Source organism: Temnothorax longispinosus, chromosome 11, assembly GCF_030848805.1.
Source record: "Temnothorax longispinosus isolate EJ_2023e chromosome 11, Tlon_JGU_v1, whole genome shotgun sequence".
Lineage (NCBI taxonomy): Eukaryota > Metazoa > Arthropoda > Insecta > Hymenoptera > Formicidae > Temnothorax > Temnothorax longispinosus.
In genome coordinates, this window is record NC_092368.1 from 12,246,926 (window position 1) to 12,260,888 (window position 13,963).

The window sequence follows — 13,963 nt, forward strand, 5'->3', positions numbered from 1 at the left end:
GGTGCACCTCAGGAGGAAAATTTTCCACCCTGAAATTTCAGGGTGAATGCGGGTAACTTATTACATTTGGCTGCATTTTTTAAACTGTAGCAATGGAGTTTCTTTTTCTATAGAACTGTCCCGAATGGATTCCGATTGAAATTATTCCGTTTCCCCTAAAAAACAATAGAAATCTAGGGAATAATTGAATTTTGATCAGAATCCATTCCGAACATTTCCAGTCAGTTCTAGTACATACATCTTTGTGTCCAATACTTCGTATACAATACACCAGGTATTATACATATATATGTATCTTTTGATCTTTCTCTTCAAAGCGAGGTTGGCGAATATCACGTACTATGCGTTAAATACTTGACTTTGTAGCTCTATTATCTATTCCCGGTAAAAAAATTTTTATATAAAAACATATTTATATAAATATATATAATTATATAATATTATTATATAAAATATTATATAAAATATGTCCATATATGTCCATGTATATTTTTTTATCTTGTATAATCTTTGTTCGTATTTACAAGAAAAATAAAAAAAAAGAAACTTTGAAAATAATTAAAAAAATAATTTTTGCATTTTTTAAAATTGTTTTTGCATTGTTTATTTATTTACCTATATATAATCACTAGGAAAACATAAGCTATCCACCAGTGTAAAAATTTTTGAAATTGATTCAATAGTTTCTAAGATTACCCCGAACAATGCTACAAATTTTTCCCCTTTATATAATAGTAAAGATATATATAATCATATACAAATGTAATAATTGTGTGATAAAATATTACTATATATGATTATATTATATATAAGCAAATTTTTCACAATTTTTCAAACTTTATTTTTTATTATAAAAAATAAAAAACAAAAAACATAGTATGGACATATTTTATATAATATATTTTATATAATATTGTATAATTATATATATTTAAATATGCGTTTTTATATAAAAAATGTTTTACCCGCGGATTTGCGTTGCGATTTGCTGAATTGGTCGAACTGTTAACCCACAGCGCGCATAAGTAGATATTATACTGTGTCATTACTACTATCTGGATATAAACTATCTAAAGCTATCCTGATTATTTCTTGTCCAGTAGTCATGGCGCAGGATACAATATTTTTTCGGGATTGCCTTTCATCCGCCATGTTTTATTACTTATTTGCCGTTCGGAAACTACTTACACCCGGGGTGCACCCTGCCCCCACCACTACTCACCCGAGTCTACCTTCAGGGTAGAGTTTCCGAACGCAGCCTAAGCACAGCTCTGGTAACTTAGCCGGTCAACTTCGACTTTATTAATTTTCATATTTTTTTATCGTTTGTTGGTCGTTTGTTGGTGATTGTTGGCCTAATTACAACGTTTGTTGGTTCTTAATTTTTTTTTAAATTTAAAAAGAAGAATTAGCATTAAGTTAGCCGGAAAAATTTTATTTTTAATTTCAAAAAAGCCTAATCGATGCGTAATTGTTTGCTGATGATTGTTGGTCTAATTTTAGCGTTTGTTGGTTTATTATTAGTCTTAAAAACGAAAAAAAAACGAGAAATTATCTCACATATTAAAGTAATCGAAGATTGGTTTATTTGCCTACGACTTAAGCTTTATTTCTATCAATTTAAGGCTAACATCTATAAAACTGCCATATAAATACGGGCCTTAACATCGGCAGAAAATCGCGAAAAGATCAAGAAACATGGTGGTTCGTGGGAAGCACACACACACACACACACACACAACGGGGAGGTGCGAGGGGGGGCCTTCGGCCTCCCCCTCCCCCGCACCCACCTCGCCGGTAGGCTGCGTGGACAACATAAAGTACATGCTCGCTTTACAACATAAAGTACATGCTAAGTTGTAAAACGAAATTATAAAGCACATGCATGGAGGGGTGCAAGGGGACTTACATGCGTGAGCGCACGTGAACAGAAAGGCTTTTCTGTTCCTTCGGCCCCCCCCCTCGCACCCCCCCGTTGTGTGTGTATGTGTGCTTCCCACGAACCACCATGTTTCTTGATCTTTTCGCGATTTTCTGCCGATGTTAAGGCCCGTATTCATATGGCAGTTTTATAGATGTTAGCCTTAAATTGATAGAAATAAAGCTTAAGTCGTAGGCAAATAAACCAATCTTCGATTACTTTAATATGTGAGATAATTTCTCGTTTTTTTTTCGTTTTTAAGACTAATAATAAACCAACAAACGCTAAAATTAGACCAACAATCATCAGCAAACGATTACGCATCGATTAGGCTTTTTTGAAATTAAAAATAAAATTTTTCCGGCTAACTTAATGCTAATTCTTCTTTTTAAATTTAAAAAAAAATTAAGAACCAACAAACGTTGTAATTAGGCCAACAATCACCAACAAACGACCAACAAACGATAAAAAAATATGAAAATTAATAAAGTCGAAGTTGACCGGCTAAGTTACCGGAGTTCCGGTGTGAAGTTAGCCGGACAATTTTTATTTTTCAACCAATTTAACTTTTTTATAGCTCATTCGACGCGGAATCGTTTGGTGGTCACGAATATCACCGGTAAAACGTTTGGTGGTCAACCGTTTTCCCAGAAAAAAGGAAAAACCGTATGCTCACGCCATTGGTCGTATGACTCTGTGCTATTAGTCAGAAAAATTGTATTTGGCACCCAAATTGACTTTGATAGGGCTCAATCGACGCGGAATCGTTTGGTGGTCACGAATATTGTCATTAAGGAGGTTGAAGCGATCCAGTTGAGTCAATTGACGGTTTAGAAAAAAGTTTTTTATTAGGTCATTAAAAAATCTGTATTAGGTATCATTTTATTCTCTATACGCTGCTATTGCATAAAACGTATAGTAAAAGTATCATATTATGCATCTTTATATTTTAATTAGCTAAAAACGAAACACTTTTTTGCCAATGCCAACTTGAAAACTTGTAGTATTGCTAATTATTTCAATATAAAAATGGCATGAATATATGTTTTGCCGTTGATAGAATGAAATAATGATTCTTACTGGTAGCTCCCTTGACAATTATATAAGCTATCGATTTTTTAATAACTTTCCGTCGATTATATTAAATACGATTGAAACTTGGCAACGTTTCACTTTTATGGGGTTGGTAGCAGTACTCGCCTCTGTGTTGAGCCACGTAACGGCAGTTGCTAAACGTAAACATGCCGGTGAATTTTCTGTCATTCTGGATAAGAGGTTAGGTGCCCGCGTTTTGGCTATACCCAAATCCTGTCGGTATGTGCACGTTTTTGGTTCTCTTCCGTGCTGTGTCTACTATTTTGTAGTAATGTCAACGATTTTAGGGTTCTCTTTTATGTTATGTTCACAATTTTTTGGTTTTCTTCCGTTAGATTCATGATTTTTTGGTTTTATTTCCAAAGAGAATCAAAAAATCGTGGACATAGCACGGAAGAGAACCACAAAAATGTGCACATACCGACAGGATTCGGGTACAGCCAAAACGCGGGCGACGCTGCGTTGCCACATCTACCTACTCGCGAACTATCAACTGCTATTTCAGTCTAATTTCGATCGCTTTAACTTGTAATATATTTGTTATTAGATGGTGAATACGTGTTTTCTTGCGTTCTAAATGTTCGCATTAATTTACTGTACGCGTAGGCACGTTTTTTGAGCGTTTATATAGACTAGATATTAAAGAAAATTGGGATCAATCATCGCCGTCAACGCTTTCTCCATCTAACCCCATGTAAAACGACGCATTTTTGGAAATTAATATCTCAGCTTCTGGATGGTCAATAAATCTGAAATAATTCTCACACATGCGGTAGATCCTATACTATCATATATATTTTTTACAAACTAAAATCTAGAGTTGACCAAACTGCTTCAACCTCCTTAAAACGTTTGGTGGTCAACCGTTTTCCTAAGAAATAGAAAAAACCGTACTCTCACGCCATTGGTCGCATGACTCCGTGACGTTAGCTCGGTAATTTGATGAATTAACATTATTTATCAATCAAATTGACTTCCATACGGCTCAATCGACGCGGAATCGTTTGGTGGTCACGAATATAATCAGTAAAACGTTTGGTGGTCAACCGTTTTCCCAGAAAAAAGGAAAAACCGTATGCTCACGCCATTGATCGTATGAGAGAGTACGGTTTTTTCTATTTCTTAGGAAAACGATTGACCACCAAACGTTTTAATGACAATATTCGTGACCACCAAACGATTCCGCGTCGAACGAGTTGTATGAAAGTCAATTTGATTGATAAATAATGTTTATCCATCAAATTACCGAGCTAACGTCACGGAGTCATGCGACCAATGGCGTGAGAGTACGGTTTTTTCTATTTCTTAGGAAAACGATTGACCACCAAACGTTTTAATGACAATATTCGTGACCACCAAACGATTCCGCGTCGATTGAGCCCTATCAAAGTCAATTTGGGTGATAAATACAATTTTTCCGACTAATGGCACAGAGGTGATATGTCCGGCATTATGCGCATACGGTTTTTTCTATTTTCTGGGAAAACGGTTGACCACCAAACGTTTTACCGGTGATATTCGTGACCACCAAACGATTCCGCGTCGAATGAGCTATAAAAAAGTTAAATTGGTTGAAAAATAAAAATTGTCCGGCTAACTTCACACCGGAAATTTCATTTTTATTTTACAGGAAAACGACTAACCACCAAACGATCGGACTAAACGACCACCAATCGATTCCAATTAATAAAAGTTCGATACGTTGAAGTTGTCCGGCCAACTTCATAGAGGTGAAACTTACGATAAATGAACAAAATCTGCTTAATTTGCTCCTTCATAATATGCATTTTTTATAATTTGCTCCATTTTACTTTATTTATAAATAAATGATAAAGTTAACAATGTAAACATTAATATAAGCAAAAATCATTAGAATGGGGTTCTTGTGAAAGCTAGCATAGAGTGCAGCACCAATATAAATGTTGGTAGTATTGGTAGTATTTTTTGGTAGTATTGGGATCATTTATGCCGAAAACTACCAGCCACAGTGACTCCCCTGTGCGGGAGCAAAAGTTAGTGAAGAACCCCATTTGTAGATTCGCAAGGTACAAAAAAATTGCTCCCTTTTCGTTTGAATTTGCTCCACCTTTACAAACTAATTATCTACAGTATTCATTAAGAAAAACGTAAATAATTGCTTTATGCAGTTTAAAGTATTTAGCGCTTGCGCAACAGAAATCGAGCGCGCCATTTTTTAAATTATTCATTTTTCTTTAATTTGCTTTATACAGTTTGCGAGATATCAAAATTATCAAATCCATTAGAATTTGTACATTCTCAAGGCACAGACAAATTGCTCCATTCTTGTTTCAATTTGCTCCACCTTTAAAAACTAATTATCTACAGTATTTATTAAGAAAAACATAAATAATTCCATTATGCGTATTGCGGGATATCAAGAAATTGTGCGCATGCGCAAAAGTATTTAGCGACTGCGCAACAGAAATCGAGAGCGCCATTTTTAAAATTTTTATTTTTCTTTAATTTACTTTATGCATTTTGCGGGATATCAATCATTAGAATTTGTATGTATATTCTCAAGGCATAGACAATTTGCTCCATTCTTGTTTCAATTTGCTCCACCTTTAAAAACTAGTTATCTGCAGTATTTATTAAAAAATAAATAAAAATTATCGTTTTATACATTTTGCAGGATATCAATCATTAGAATTGTACGTTCTCAAGGCACAGACAATTTGCTCCATTCTTGTTCCAATTTGCTCCACCTTTAAAAACTAATTATCTACAGTATTTATTAAGGAAAAAATAAAAATTATTATTTTATGCATTTTGTGGGATATCAAGAAATTGTGCCCATGCGCAAAAGTATTGACTGCGTTCAGCAGAAGTCAGCGCTTAGTAAGCGCTTTGGGCTGATTGGATTAAATTTGTAGATCCAGAAGAATAGTCCTATCTCAATTAAGATGTAAAAAGGTTTGTTCGCGTCGCATGCCCCTGGTATGCTCCTACTCATTCCAACGCACTCCAAAAACTTATCTGCTCCAATCGCAACCTTATACTCGTGATCCAAGTGCTCTCTGGTGTATATTGGAGTATGCGACGCGAACAAACCTAAAGTCTAAGTCCGTACCTACAATAGCTCTAGTAACGTAAAGTACTATTGTAAAGTACAATAGTCTAGGTTATTGGTTTTTTGTTTTTAATATTTTTTTCTTTTTTGCAAATATTTGTACTCATATTTATATTTAACAAATATTTTTATCTATTATTTGCTTATGATTTTGTAATTTAATTTCAGATAAAATCGTTCAAGCCTGAAGAGAAACATGCTGTTCTCTTAAGGTAGTCGTCTCGTCAGGGCATGTATTAGATAAAGTTTTCGATTTCGGATTTTATATCAAATTATATGATCAGCTTTGCAGTCGATTTTTTCTGTGGCTCCTTATCGACTATTTACTCTAGAAAATCGATCTCGAAAATCACAAATTTTGCATTACTTCATACAGAAAAGAAGGCTCTATCACGGTTTCAATCACATATTTTCGTATTTTTCGATTAGATGAAGTGAGAAAAAAACATTGCTTTTTGTACATTAGATTTCGAAGAATCCGATGCAACCATAAAATATATAGGTTACCGAAGATTTCGCTGCTAATTTTTTAGTTTATTTTAGTGAAAATGCGGTAATCGAGCAGACATTTTTTGGTCGAGGTGAGGTTGGGAAGACTTGGCAACGCCGCTGGCTAATCCACGGTCGTATACACAGGTCGCGAAACTCCCGTGGTGGGGGTATGCCTCTTAATGTAACGACCTGTGCTTCACAGATCGTCCGCTAGCCGCGGAGCGCTGCGATCGTATGGTAAATGTGAAAACAATAGGTATATATGTATATATAGCTTAAAATTACTTGCTTATAAAGTTTTGTTTCTTACAAAGTTTTAAATGACAAGAAGACGTTTTATTATTTACAAAAATTATATAAATAATGTAAAAATTACGGAAATTATTTGTATAATTTAAATTTTATTTAATAACACCAAGCATTAATAACACTAAAAGCATTAATTATTCTTGAAGGATTGAAAGTTTCGTAATGGTTGAAAAAAAATGTAATTATACTTAAAACATTATGCATGCAATGTGAAACAATTATGTAGATAATTTCTTAGTATTTTTTGAAGGATTTGAAATAATAATATCTGTATGAAATATTATAAATATATTCATATATGTATATAATAGGTACATTTACATTTATATAGAGATATACACATTATTGTTGCAAGTGAACGTGTTAATAAAAAACTATTGAAAAACTATTGAGAGCGAAGTAACTATTGGATAACTATATTAGATTTGAATAGTACGTATACTATTCAAATTTTGAAAGTCCAATAATTAATTCGCTGTCAAGTTTTTTTTCATAATATTAATAATATTGTATTCAAGTATTCAAGGCGTTACGTACTTTTTGAACGACCTCTAATATGTATTTGAAAGTATGGGTACAATAACAAGTTAAGTGTAATGTTATTCCACCTATACGTTCATTTGTATATTGAGATGTAGCATTACATACAACTTCTCGGTAAAAAAATTTTTTATACAAAAACATACATAAATATATATATATAATTATAAATAAAATAGGCCCATACATGTTTTCTTTCTCTTGTACAATCTCTGTTCGTATATACAGGAAAAATGAAAAAAAGAATCTAAAATAATTAAAAAGATTATTTTCGCATTTTATTTTTTATAAATAGTTAAGTTTGAGGAAATAAGGAAAATTTTCCCATATGTATATAACAACAGTTACATTTATATATGATTATATATAGGCAAATTTTTCTCGTTTCCTCAAACTTCTCTTTTTTTTTTTAATACAATGCGAAAATGATCTTTTTAATTATTTTTAGATTCATCTTTTTATTATTTTGCCTGTATTTGCGAATAGAAATTATATAAGAGAAGGAAAACATGTATAGACATATTTTATTTACAATTATACATATATATTTATATATTTTTTTATATGAAAAATTTTTCTTTTATCAACCATTGAAATGTAAGTTTACTTTTAGTAGAAATCATAGCTTCGAATTTTAAATAAATATTTGTAAATTACATGATTATATACTGCTTTTACAGGCTATCTATGTAAGCAAATATTAAAGAAAGAAATTTACAGAACTTGTAAATTTTGTCAAGAAGCTTTAACAAGGTCCGACATTAATACATCAGTTTCGCAATTGGTTAACATGAAAACAAGAGGAGGCTTAATTCATGCAAATTTACATTTTTTTAATTTAATCAAATATGTTGAAGAATGTTTCTCTAAACACGCGACTAATTCAAATGTCTTTAATTTAACGGTAGATGAAGTATTGGATAATTGTGAATTCACATTTCCTTGTAAAGATCACGGTTCAGACATCTTGTCTTATGCAATTTTTTATTATATTCGACTAAGAATGCGCCAATTCACTTACCAAGAAAATCAAAAAGTAAAAAAAAATGTATCATTCAAAGAAAAATGTCGAAACTTAACAATGTTTAATATTTAATATTCTTTATTAATATTATGAAAAAAAACTTGACAGCGAATTAACTATTGGACTTTCAAAATTTGAATAGTATACGTACTATTCAAATCTAATATAGTTATCCAATAGTTACTTTGCTCTCAATAGTTTTTCAATAGTTTTTTATTAACACGTTCACTTGCAACAATAATGTGTATATCTCTATATAAATGTAAATGTACCTATTATATACATATATGAATATATTTATAATATTTCATACAGATATTATTATTTCAAATCCTTCAAAAAATACTAAGAAATTATCTACATAATTGTTTCACATTGCATGCATAATGTTTTAAGTATAATTACATTTTTTTCAACCATTACGAAACTTTCAATCCTTCAAAAATAATTAATGTTTTTAGTGTTATTAATGCTTGGTGTTATTAAATAAAATTTAAATTATACAAATAATTTCCGTAATTTTTACATTATTTATACAATTTGTGTAAATAATAAAACGTCTTCTTGTCATTTAAAACTTTGTAAGAAACAAAACTTTATAAGCAAGTAATTTGAAGCTATATATATATATACCTATTGTTTTCACATTTACCATACAATCGCAGCGCTCCGCGGCTAGCGGACGATCTATGAAGCACAGGTCGTTACATTAAGAGGCATACCCCCACCACGAGAGTTTCGCGACCTGTGTATACGACCGTGGGCTAATCACTGTAGTTGCAGGTTATGGGGCTCGTCTTTCTTAGCCGAATTGGATAGTGATTGACACCCCTCTGTCATGCGTTTTGAAACCCTTTCTGAGTAATTGTCAAAATTCAATCGAAAAGGAGATGTAACCTCACTTGTAACCTTTCTCGACGACTCGCATGATCAGCTGATCAAAACGGAGTCAAATGAGAAAAATCACATAATTTGGAAAAAGTAACATACTTTGTCACGTATGAAATTTTACACCATAATTCATAAAATTATTTTTCCCTTAGCAAAAATTGCCTGAAATATATTTCTGAACGTGAAAACCTACAAACAGTCACATGACTAGCACGTAGCGAGACGCCTACCTTAATTGACGAAATGTCTATAAAACCAGGTTTTGAAATTATTATTAGGGGGATTAGATAGTTCTGATAAATTAGCAACGCATTGTCTTGTTTTCATGTTGTGTGGTATTTCCACAAAATGGAAACAATCTGTTGCTTACGAATTGACAGGTAATTCAATCGATTCAGAAGAAATGTATAATAAAATTATATCAATTGTTCAAAAAGCACATCATATCGGATTAGTAATAAAAGTAATTATTTCTGATATGGGACCACAGAATAGGAGTTGGTGGAATATTATGAACATAACTGTTGGAAAATATTGTAGAATTAATAATTATATTGAACATCCATACAATAATCAAGATAAATTATTCATTATGCCAGATTCTGTGCACGTGTACAAAAATGTTTCATGCTCATTAACATCAAGAAAAAAATTTTATTTAGACGAAACTCTGGTAAAAAAATATAACTTACCATCCAATGAAATTTCTCTGACACCTATTCGCGAAGTTTTTAATTTAGACCAAAAGGATACGTTAAAATTGTGCCCATATCTTAAAGAAAGCTCTATAACGCCATCCCATTTTGAGAAGATGAATGTATCTTTAAGTGTGAGTTTATTAAATAAAAGTGTCGCGTCCGCTATATTGTTTCATATAGCCAATAATAATATAGCTAGTGAGCATAAAACCACTGCCTGGTTTTTGAATATTATGTATAAATGGTTTAAACTCATGACAGGTCGCTATCAGAAGCTTGCACTATCTTATTGTAAAGTAGATGTGTACAAAGATAATATTAATTTTCTGCGAGATTTTCTGGAGATTGTTCGAGGAATTACAGTCTCGAACGGAGGATGGAAACCTTTTCAAAGTGGTTTATTACTTTGTACTCAGATTGCTCTAGATGTGCAAGCTGAATATTTAGAGAAACACAATTACAAGTATTTATTATTAGGAAGGTTCACTCAAGATGCCTTAGAAAATATATTTTCACAAATTCGAGGGAGAAAATCTGTACCGGACGCTCGTGAATTTAAACAAGAATTTAGACTTGTTTGTTTATCACAATATCAAGCAAATATTAATCGTAGTAATTATTCTGTTATTGACTCTAATGATCTTATTACTTATTGTAATGAAATAAAACAATTAGATTCTAGAAATTCCTCTGCAGAAGAGAGATGTCTGCAGAGCAATGAAAATTTATGGGATGTAAATATATATCAACCATTGCTTGAAAATGAAAAGGAAACTGATTTAAATAATACAGTTCAAGCTGCATTATATTATTTAATAGGTGCATTATTATTAAAAATAAAGAAAAATTTTACACATTGCAATAATTGTTTTAATGTTCTTGTGACTACGAATGATTCTAACAATTTTAGCTACAATAATAATCTAAGTTTTTATACAAAGTTAAGAGAATATAGAGAAAATATTTTAATATTTTCAAGCATGGAGATATATAATTTAATATGTAAGTGCGAACTATTATTTCGAAAAAATGAGACTAACTTACTTTTTAATGTATTAAAAGTCAATGATTTTATAACAATGTTTTTACAAGAATATTCGATAAACTTTATTCCTCCGTGTCATAATATTGGTTATAAATTTATAAAAAATTTATAAAAAATAACAACAAGAATTCATTTTTCTTTAAAAAAAGTAAGCAGTGATGTAAAAAAAGCAGCTGGTCATAGCAGTAGAAGTTTTGCGATGAAATTGGCCATAGCAAATGGAAAAAAACAAATAAAAATTATTTTTATATAATTTATAATTTTATTTTCTTTCCTACAAAAAATTGGATTATACATACAATTATATACAATTGAAACGGCCGCGTAGCGTGGAGTCAAAATGGCAGCTTTTTTTCCCTAAATACGTTATTTTGTAATCTAGTGACTTTAGGGCCACTGGCAGAGTGCGTTGACCAATCACAAATTTTGATTTTGCCGCAGGCGACTTGCGGCAACCTTCTGATTGGTCAACGCACTCTACCGCACGACGTTTCCGCGTCTATGGAGTCTTAGGCCGGTATTCATAATCAGATCTTATTTCAAGACCGTCTTAAGTAATATCTTAAGATACTAATACGGCTCTGTGATTGGTTAATGACATCTTAAGATTGCACTTAAGATGGTCTTAAATATAAGAACCGACTGTGAATACCGGCCTTAGCATAAGAGCAGGGTGTACATACCTATATAGGATACAACCAAATAATCTGGCGGATCTCCACCGGAAATAAGTTGGCAATGCAAGTTCATATTTTTTAATTTACTATAGCTCAAACGATTGCTCCCTAATTGCTCCCTCAGAATCGACGATTGCTCCCCTTTTAAGATTATTATTTTTTGAGATATTTAATAAAAACGAAAAATTTCTAATTTTTATTGAAAAACATATTTATAATAACTCTATGCAACTTTATAGGGCATAGAACGATTGCTCTTTCATTGCTCCTTATTGTTCCATCATAATTTTAATGATTTATTGCATTTTTATTGAAAAAATAACAAATTAATAATCATTTCACTATCGGCCGCCTATTGTAACTATGGCTCGGCAGCGCATGCGCATGCTACCATAACTATGCGCATGCGCGATGGTATCTGTTAGAGCTTTTACGGATACCATAGCGCATGCGCGTATGGCTTCTGCTTTCTGCTCATGGCTCCTGCAATTTTATGTGCTTCCATCTTAACTATTTCTCGCTTCGCTCTATTGGGATTTTTAATCGCTCCATTTGTATAATTAATTTTGTATGATATTTTAGCAGAGAACTGTTTATTTTCTTGGAAAAATACATTTCTCACAGTCTTCTGCAAGTATATCCAACATAAAACGATTGCTCCTTAATTGCCCATCTGTCAGCATTGTGCATGAGCCCTTATTGACGTTAGGCTTAGTTTCCACGCGTCGCGTCATCTGTCGTTAAAGCCTCTTGCACAATGCCAGGCAACAGGCAATAGGAACAGGGAATAGAAATCAGAAATCATGTATAAATGCAGAATAAACAGTGACACAATCAATAGACACAGAGTTTCAGTCACGTTGGAAATTCTGTGCCTATTGCCTGTTGCCAACCAATCATAGCATTCGAACTTTTTAGGTTGTAATTAACGATTTTTTTAGTTATTTTCCTGTTTTATTGCCTGTTGTCTGGCATTGTGCAAGGGGCTTAACCAATCTAAACATCCCATTACAAATAATGTAATAAAATAAGATGTTTTGATTGGTCGCGACGGATAACGCGATGCGTGACGCCTTAGGCCGAGTTTCCACTGAGCGCGTCACGCGTCGCGTCGTCACAAGTTAACCAATCAAAACATCCCATTTCATTACATTCTTGTGACGGGATCGAAATGGGATGTTTTGATTGGTTCAACTCGGACGACGCGACGCGTGACGCGCTTAGTGGAAACTCAGCCTTAGGCCTTAAGCCGCGTCAGCCTTAGGCCGAGTTTCCACTGAGCGCGTCACGCATCGCGTTATCCGTCGCGACCAATCAAAACATCTTATTTTATTACATTATTTGCAATGGGATGTTTAGATTGGTTAAGCCCCTTGCACAATGCCAGACAACAGGCAATAGGAACAGGAAATAACTAAAAAAATCGTTAATTACAACCTAAAAAGTTCGAATGCTATGATTGGTTGGCAACAGGCAATAGGCACAGAATTTCCAACGTGACTGAAACTCTGTGTCTATTGATTGTGTCACTGTTTATTCTGCATTTATACATGATTTCTGATTTCTATTCCCTGTTCCTATTGCCTGTTGCCTGGCATTGTGCAAGAGGCTTTAACGACAGATGACGCGACGCGTGGAAACTAAGCCTAACGTCAATAAGGGCTCATGCACAATGCTGACAGATGGGCAATTAAGGAGCAATCGTTTTATGTTGGATATACTTGCAGAAGACTGTGAGAAATGTATTTTTCCAAGAAAATAAACAGTTCTCTGCTAAAATATCATACAAAATTAATTATACAAATGGAGCGATTAAAAATCCCAATAGAGCGAAGCGAGAAATAGTTAAGATGGAAGCACATAAAATTGCAGGAGCCATGAGCAGAAAGCAGAAGCCATACGCGCATGCGCTATGGTATCCGTAAAAGCTCTAACAGATACCATCGCGCATGCGCATAGTTATGGTAGCATGCGCATGCGCTGCCGAGCCATAGTTACAATAGGCGGCCGATAGTGAAATGATTAATTTGTTATTTTTTCAATAAAAATGCAATAAATCATTAAAATTATGATGGAACAATAAGGAGCAATGAAAGAGCAATCGTTCTATGCCCTATAAAGTTGCATAGAGTTATTATAAATATGTTTTTCAATAAAAATTAGAAATTTTTCGTTTTTAT

The 13,963-nt window shown here is 32.9% G+C and overlaps 1 protein-coding gene across 1 annotated transcript in view; it reads left to right on the forward strand.

Moving 5' to 3' along the window:
• Positions 1-13,963, forward strand: part of Frj (membrane bound O-acyltransferase domain containing farjavit) — a 64,873-nt gene that overhangs the window by 36,808 nt on the left and 14,102 nt on the right. The gene's annotated exons all lie outside the window — the stretch shown is intronic.